Below are 9,355 nucleotides of genomic sequence, written 5' to 3'. Positions count from 1 at the left end.
GCTATGATATTGCGATTTTTTTAAATAACCTAGAAAATGCTCGATTTGCAAAATCTGACGTTTATTCAAATTGATTGAGGGTTTTCGTGAGTCAAGATTGATGATAAATATAACGGATCACGAATTAGAATGTTCTATACCAAGTTATGAGCGATCAAAAGATACGGCCATTCAAAGTTCTTGCCCGACAAGCACCACACACCATATGTGGTGCTTCCTGCGTGGTGTGTGTTCGCGAGAAAGAAATTCCTGTCTCGGTGAATATATCGGTAACATGCATCACGCACCAGGTTACACGCATCATGTGTGATGCGTGGTTAGAGGGCATTTTAGTAATTACCTTTTTAGGGAATTTTGTTAAACACTTTTTAAATGGGGCATTTTAACCAATTTCCCTTGTTAATTTAGTTATTTATATAGTTGAGCCCGTCTTTATTTGGACCATAGGTTAACTCTTGTAGTATTCTCAATATCAAAAGTTCCACACCAGCAAAATATAGGCATGTATTAACTACGACCTAACAAGTAAAAATCAAAGGTAAACTTACAAAAAATTTATTTATTTATGTTTTATAGTGAAAAATCATTCTTTTTTTTTTTTTTTTTGACAAAAAACGAAAACATATATAACATAACTAGTCTCAAAAAGAGACTAGCAACAAAGATACAAGAATAACCACTCGCGAGGCTCGACAACAGTAAACAATATCAAACAAGAAAAATCATTCTTCTAGATAGCCGATTAGTTGAAGTATTAAATTCGGCTACTTTTTCATCAATTATAAAGGTGGTTTAAAACTAATGAGCTACTTGTATAATAAACACCCGATAATTTTGTTGTTACCTTTTTAAAAACCTATAAAAAAATTACTAACTCATATAGATGATCCTACTACTACTGCTGCTGCTGTACTGTACTGGTACCTGTACCTGTACCGTTACCATTACCGTTAAAAATCAATTAAAGTTTCACGTTGTTGTAATCTATTTTTAAACATAATACAAGTAGAATTCTGCCTAGTATTATTAAAAAAACAAAAAATTTAAAAATAAAAAAATTCCTTTGTTGTGGTTCACCACAATTTTATCGATATACTACATACATCATTTGTCGTTGGTTGCTCGAAGTTTATATAGTTACCAATAAATTTTTAAATTTAGTATTTAATTCACTACAATATTTTAAACAATTTTTTACTGACAAAAATTTATAACATGAGCAATACAACAAATTTATAACATGAGCAACACAACGGTAATGAATAAAAGCATCATCTAAAATCGAATTTAACCGTAATTTTAACATATTCATAAGACCACTTTTAACGGCTCTGTGGTTAGAGCTTCTTGGAGCTCCCTTGTAAAGACTTCATTGCTAGAAAGTGTGGTTGGGGCTCCATTGTAAAGATCGTGCTTCATGTTGTCGTTGGATAGCATATTCAACCACGAAGTTATTTGCTTTTCTTGTTTGTACTATACTATTTACATGTTTTGCATTGTATCAATTAATTAATTTTGGTGGTTCCATTTTATGGTAAAGGTGCATGTCATGGATATTAAGGAGTGTGATGGGTTAAGTGATAAGAAGAAGTTGTTGAGGTGGCGCTGATGTGGCAGCAATGTGGTTGTATGAAATGTGTCACGCATAAGAGTGGTCTAATACTAGTATTATTTGAGACATTATCTAGTGAAATTGTAAAGCTTTATCGTATAAATTATATTCACCTATAGTGTCATATTAAATTTTTCTTAAATTATCACCCATACGTGGATAGATAAATATTAAAAAATAATTCTCCGTTTCATTAAGACCCACAGATCTGGATTAAACTAATGAACTGTAACGACTAAATAAGTATTTGTCGTACCACATGGTGCAGTTCAAACATCCAAAGTTATAGAAACATTATATTTATTGTTTCGAATTTCAATTATATCATTTTTAGGGTCTTGCCATAATTTAAAAGCTTCACGTCTAAAAGTAGTACGACTTACCATTTGTTATCGTGGTTGTAGTCGATGCTTGATTATCTCTGTAAGTTTTTCATTGTCAAAGTGGTTGAATGAAAGCCTTCGTTGAATGAAAAAGTGTGTAAAATCTAATCGAAGGGCTTCGACATCTTACATAAAAACCGAACAATCTGGACCAAGTGTAGCTTGTGCTGGTTTTTAAATAACTCCTTTACTATTACGAGTAAAATGTTTGCTTCATGTAGAGTTAGAATTTTGTGCAAAGAACAACTAAATTTTCTGTAATATCATTTATGACGTGCAAGTTGAAGTGAGACCAAATTTCTTGATTTCGGGTAGTAGCTTTAACCCTTAAAACATCATTGTTGGTGTAACGTATATGTGAAGATGTTCTACTGGAAGCGGAAGTTTGTGATTTTGAGTGATCCTTTGTAAAATTAGTAGCAAAGATTATGAAATAGATAAGCAAGATTGGTTTGAGAGATTAGAGAGATATTTGAGAGAGCTTATCGGTATTTTCAATCAAAACTAATACCATTAATTTATATTAAACTTGTGGGGGTAAATTGGCCCAAACACACAAAAAAACTCCATAAACGCTCATAAACATCACCACATGGCTATTGTTTCGAAAATTCCAATCAGCAAAAAAACTGGTTACGGGCCATTTTTTAACTGGTTCTTACCTGGATTTTACCCGGTTTTTACCCGACCGAATCTTACCAAGACTAGTGGAACCGACTCGTTTCTTGATAACCGGCTCATTTCTTGATAACCGGTTCGTTTCTTAAGAACTTGATCTGGTTCTTGGAAGGATCGGTCTTAGGAGGAGAACCGATATAGATTTTAAGTGTTGGTTTTTTAAAGAACTGGTTCTTTGTTCAACTCTAGGCGGTTCATCCCCACATTTATTATATTATTAAATTAAAATTTTACGATAAACTCTGAATTACAGGTTCTTACATCATTTAAAACGTTACATGTAACAAAATAATCTATTATTTTGTCATAGTGTGTGCTAAAACGTTTTTTAAATGCTAAAAATTCTTTTTCCAGTTCAACCTTTCATGAGTCATCGCATTCTATAATTTGCATTTTCATTTAGGTTTAAAAAAATTTTACACCTAGTTTATAACCACGAGTTTTTTTGGCTTAATTGAAGTTGGAGATTCGGTTGTGAAAATAAAAAACATTCGCATCAATTTAACCGTATGACCCCATTAATAAGTTTTTCTTCGGTTCTCTATATTATCATGGATACGTGTAATTACACCTTTCAATGTCAATTTGATAATTTAAAACCCTCTAATTTATTTTAGGAACAATATTAATAAATAATATATTGGTTTTTTTTTTTTTTTTAGTATTGCAATTCTCAATGAAGATATTATATGTATCAATGAAGATATTATCACAAGCTTGAAGATTTTATCGCATATGAGGCTCACAAATAAAGGCTCAAAAATCAATATGGGGCTTGAAGATTGGAGGGATTATCCTTGAGGTCTAATGGGCTAGTCTATTTAATTATATATTGTATATTGTGCGTGGTGTCAAGTCTTTTGATGTTATTGCAACAAAGCTCGTGTCTTGTGAGCGTTGTTGTCTATGTTTGTAATTGATCTGAAGTTTTAATAAAAGTATTGTTTACCTTCCAAAAAAAGTAGTAAACATAGAAATGTTATGAATTTGTCAACAATTATGATTGACAATTGTCAAAAAGTGATGGCTCACATTTTTCACACAATGCAAATGAATGTATACATAGAACAGTTGAACAGTAAAATTAGTACTATAAAAATGTAATATGAGATATTGTATATGATATACTTTCAAAGATATATTTTCATATACATATACTCTTTCATTTTCTTCCTGTTATTCTCTAATCAGAGACTATGTTACTAAAGGTAGTTATTAATAACTAAATCTTAACATGATATCAGCACGATAATCTTAACATTTATACTAAATATGGTTGACTTTGCCACCTGAATGATATATGGTCGGTTATACCACATGAATGATATATGGTCGACACTGTCGCCTAAAGTATTATTTATGTTTACTAACATTATATTTCTATTATCTAACTTTTATTAACTTCACTAACATTTATATTTATGTTATCTAACATTTATTTATAATTACTTATGCAACTAATCATTATTTATTTTATGCATGCTAATGTTTATTCTTAAATTTATTATTTATGCATAATTTGTTTATTTCTTAATCTTTGTATTTATACTAAACGTATTTATAGTAATCGTATTTATACTAATTAAATTCTTTTATTAAAATCATTTTTAATACAATGAATACATAATAGTCGTTAACATTAACTAACGACGTTACAACGGTCATATATACATAATGGTTGTTAACGTCAACTGACGGCGTTACAACGACTATATTTTTCAAATATAAATTAAACATCTCCGTTTTCACATTTTCACAAATCAATCTTCATTTTCTCAGATTACCACTCTCAAATGTTTTTGTAAAGATGATTCACCCGAGGACGATTTTTCCTACTGTATTGGTCATGTTATGTATCATCCTTGTTTTTAGTATACCACGAGAAGAAGTTTATTTATTCTGCCATTCCCTTGGCGTTTTATTATTTGTAATTCTGCCGTTATTCAGTTGTTTGCTACTTATGAATATAAATTGATTCTAATTTATTATGTTGTTTGTTTTAATTTTGATAATCGAAAATGTCGAATCTGGAAAAGCTTAAATTTGCTCCCTTAGAATCAACTTGAAAGAACTACATGCCATGGGTTATAAAAGTGAAAATGCATCTTAAATCAGTGGGCATTATAGATGCCATAAAAGAAGATAACACCTGCTCTGAAAAAGAACAAGCAACGGTGTGTTGCTTTATTCATCAACATATTGATGATTGCTTACAAAATAATTATGTGACTGAAGAAAATCCACAAGTTCTATAGGAAGGACTCAAAAGCAGATTTAATAATCAAAAGGAAGTTTTACTTCCAGCTGCTATGAATCAATGGAGAACCTTAAGTTCCAAGATTTTAAGAAAGTAAATGAATACATCTCAGCTTCGTATAATACATGTTCACAACTTAAATTCTGTGGACATGAAATCAGCGAAGCTGACATGTTGGAGAAAACTTTCTACACAGTGAATGCTGCTAACACCACTTTGCAAACAAATTTGAGATTGCAAAAGTTTCAAAAATATGCTGATTTTAACGCATTTCTCTTAGTTGCAGAACAGAATAATGAACTGTTAATGAAAAATCAGCAATCCTGTCCTGCTGGTGCACTTGCACTTTCTGAAGCTAATATAACTGAAAATTATAAATCAGGACAAGGTCGTGGCTATAATAACCAATACCATCATCATTGCAAAAACCACAACTATGGTAGAAATCATCCTTATGGTAAGGGGCGTGGGCGTGGTCGTGGCCGTGGTGGTCAAAGAAATAACAATCCACAAAAGTATAAATACCAACCACCAAACAAGCCCACCAAACGAGATGTTGAAGAAAATTCTTCTAAGAATTCAGAAGAATCTTGTTACAGATGTGGTAGAATGGGTCACTGGGCTAATACTTTCCGAACGTCCAAACATCTTGTTAAGATGTATCAGGATTCGCTGAAAGGAAAAAAAAAAGGAAGTAAACTTTGTGGATAACCTTGATCCAACAGTCACTCAACAATCATCTGACGTTTACGAAGATTTTTTGAATGTTTAACTTACTTTGTGTTTTTTCTAAATAATCGTCTTAACATTGACAATCTTTCGTTATTATGTGTGCTAAATGTTTCATTATTATCTATTCGCATGTATTCAATAAACATCTTGTGTAATATATATGTACTCATTACTTGTTTATTATATTTGAAGTTCAATATGAATCCTGCTGGAATACAACATCAATCAAGTGGTGGAGATTTATGTATAGCAGACAGTGGTACCACACACACTATACTTAAATCAGAGAAATATTTCGTTGATTTAAAACCAATGGAAGGAACTATACATACAATATCAGGACCTGCTAACTTGATAAAAGGATTGGGAAAGGCAAAATTCGTATTACCAAATGATACAAAAATTTTGATTAACGATGCTTTATTCTCTCCTAAATCAAGCAAAAATTTATTGAGTTTCTCTGACATATACCTTAATGGGTATGATTATCAGTCAGTGACAACAATAAATGATAAATTCTTAAGTATTACTGACAATAACTGTGTGGTTAAAAAACTATCAAGACTTAGTTCTGGATTACATTATACACGTATAAATGTACCAGAAGCACATGTGGTAGTTAATGAAAAGTGTACAGATCCTGGTATATTCAAAATATGGCATAACAGATTAGGCCATCCAGGATCAACAATGATGAAAAGGATTATTGAATGTACACATGGGCATTCACTGAAGTATCAAAAGATCCCTCGTGATGCAATTATACCATGTACATCATGCTCTCTTGGAAAATTGATAACTAGACCATCACCAATTAAGGTTGAGAAAGAATCACCAATATTTCTTGAACGAATTCAAGGTGACATATATGGACCAATGCATCCACCGTGTGGACCATTTAGATATTTCATGGTCCTAATAGATGCATCAAGCAAATGGTCTCATGTGAAATGTCCCGTTCTTATTGATTAAAAACGTTCCATATTAATTGATTTCGTTGCGAGGTTTTGACCTCTATATGAGACGTTTTTCAAAGACTGCATTCATTTTTAAAACAAACCATAACCTTTATTTCATAGATAAAGGTTTTAAAAAGCTTTACGTAGATTATCAAATAATGATAATCTAAAATATCCTATTTACACACGACCATTACATAATGGTTTACAATACAAATATGTTACAACAAAATAAGTTTCTTGAATGCAGTTTTTACACAATATCATACAAGCATGGACTCCAAATCTCGTCCTTATTTAAGTATGCGACAGCGAAAGCTCTTAATAATCACCTGAGAATAAACATGCTTAAAACGTCAACAAAAATGTTGGTGAGTTATAGGTTTAACCTATATATATCAAATCATAATAATAGACCACAAGATTTCATATTTCAATACACATCCCATACATAGAGATAAAAATCATTCATATGGTGAACACCTGGTAACCGACATTAACAAGATGCATATATAAGAATATCCCCATCATTCCGGGACACCCTTCGGATATGATATAAATTTCGAAGTACTAAAGCATCCGGTACTTTGGATGGGGTTTGTTAGGCCCAATAGATCTATCTTTAGGATTCACGTCAATTAGGGTGTCTGTTCCCTAATTCTTAGATTACCAGACTTAATAAAAAGGGGCATATTCGATTTCTATAATTCAACCATAGAATGTAGTTTCACGTACTTGTGTCTATTTTGTAAATCATTTATAAAACCTGCATGTATTCTCATCCCAAAAATATTAGATTTTAAAAGTGGGACTATAACTCACTTTCACAGATTTTTACTTCGTCGGGAAGTAAGACTTGGCCACTGGTTGATTCACGAACCTATAACAATATATACATATATATCAAAGTATGTTCAAAATATATTTACAACACTTTTAATATATTTTGATGTTTTAAGTTTATTAAGTCAGCTGTCCTCGTTAGTAACCTACAACTAGTTGTCCACAGTTAGATGTACAGAAATAAATCGATAAATATTATCTTGAATCAATCCACGACCCAGTGTATATGTATCTCAGTATTGATCACAACTCAAACTATATATATTTTGGAATCAACCTCAACCCTGTATAGCTAACTCCAACATTCACATATAGAGTGTCTATGGTTGTTCCGAAATATATATAGATGTGTCGACATGATAGGTCGAAACATTGTATACGTGTCTATGGTATCTCAAGATTACATAATATACAATACAAGTTGATTAAGTTATGGTTGGAATAGATTTGTTACCAATTTTCACGTAGCTAAAATGAGAAAAATTATCCAATCTTGTTTTACCCATAACTTCTTCATTTTAAATCCGTTTTGAGTGAATCAAATTGCTATGGTTTCATATTGAACTCTATTTTATGAATCTAAACAGAAAAAGTATAGGTTTATAGTCGGAAAAATAAGTTACAAGTCGTTTTTGTAAAGGTAGTCATTTCAGTTGAAAAAACGACGTCTAGATGATTATTTTAGAAAACATACTTCCACTTTGAGTTTAACCATAATTTTTGGATATAGTTTCATGTTCATAATAAAAATCATTTTCTCAGAATAAAAACTTTTAAATCAAAGTTTATCATAGTTTTTAATTAACTAACCCAAAACAGCCCGCGGTGTTACTACAACGGCGTAAATCCGGTTTTACGGTGTTTTTCGTGTTTCCAGGTTTTAAATCATTAAGTTAGCATATCATATAGATATAGAACATGTGTTTAGTTGATTTTAAAAGTCAAGTTAGAAGGATTAACTTTTGTTTGCGAACAAGTTTAGAATTAACTAAACTATGTTCTAGTGATTACAAGTTTAAACCTTCGAATAAGATAGCTTTATATGTATGAATCGAATGATATTATGAACATCATTACTACCTTAAGTTCCTTGGATAAACCTACTGGAAAAGAGAAAAATGGATCTAGCTTCAACGGATCCTTGGATGGCTCGAAGTTCTTGAAGCAGAATCATGACACGAAAACAAGTTCAAGTAAGATCATCACTTGAAATAAGATTGTTATAGTTATATAAATTGAACCAAAGTTTGAATATGATTATTACCTTGTATTAGAATGATAACCTACTGTAAGAAACAAAGATTTCTTAAGGTTGGATGATCACCTTACAAGATTGGAAGTGAGCTAGCAAACTTGAAAGTATTCTTGATTTTATGTAACTAGAACTTGTAGAATATATGAAGAACACTTAGAACTTGAAGATAGAAATTGAGAGAGATCAATTAGATGAAGAAAATTGAAGAATGAATGTGTTTGTAGGTGTTTTTGGTCATTGGTGTATGGATTAGATATAAAGGATATGTAATTTCGTTTTCATGTAAATAAGTCATGAATGATTACTCATATTTTTGTAATTTTATGAGATATTTCATGCTAGTTGCCAAATGATGGTTCCCACATGTGTTAGGTGACTCACATGGGCTGCTAAGAGCTGATCATTGGAGTGTATATACCAATAGTACATACATCTAAAAGCTGTGTATTGTACGAGTACGAATACGGGTGCATACGAGTAGAATTGTTGATGAAACTGAACGAGGATGTAATTGTAAGCATTTTTGTTAAGTAGAAGTATTTTGATAAGTGTATTGAAGTCTTTCAAAAGTGTATAAATACATATTAAAACACTACATGTATATACATTTTAACTGAGTCGTTAAGTCATCGTTAG

Source organism: Rutidosis leptorrhynchoides, chromosome 10 (assembly GCF_046630445.1).
Source record: "Rutidosis leptorrhynchoides isolate AG116_Rl617_1_P2 chromosome 10, CSIRO_AGI_Rlap_v1, whole genome shotgun sequence".
In the NCBI taxonomy this organism is placed as follows: domain Eukaryota; kingdom Viridiplantae; phylum Streptophyta; class Magnoliopsida; order Asterales; family Asteraceae; genus Rutidosis; species Rutidosis leptorrhynchoides.
The sequence above is the reverse complement of the archived record's forward strand: the minus strand, read 5'-3'. Positions refer to the sequence as shown.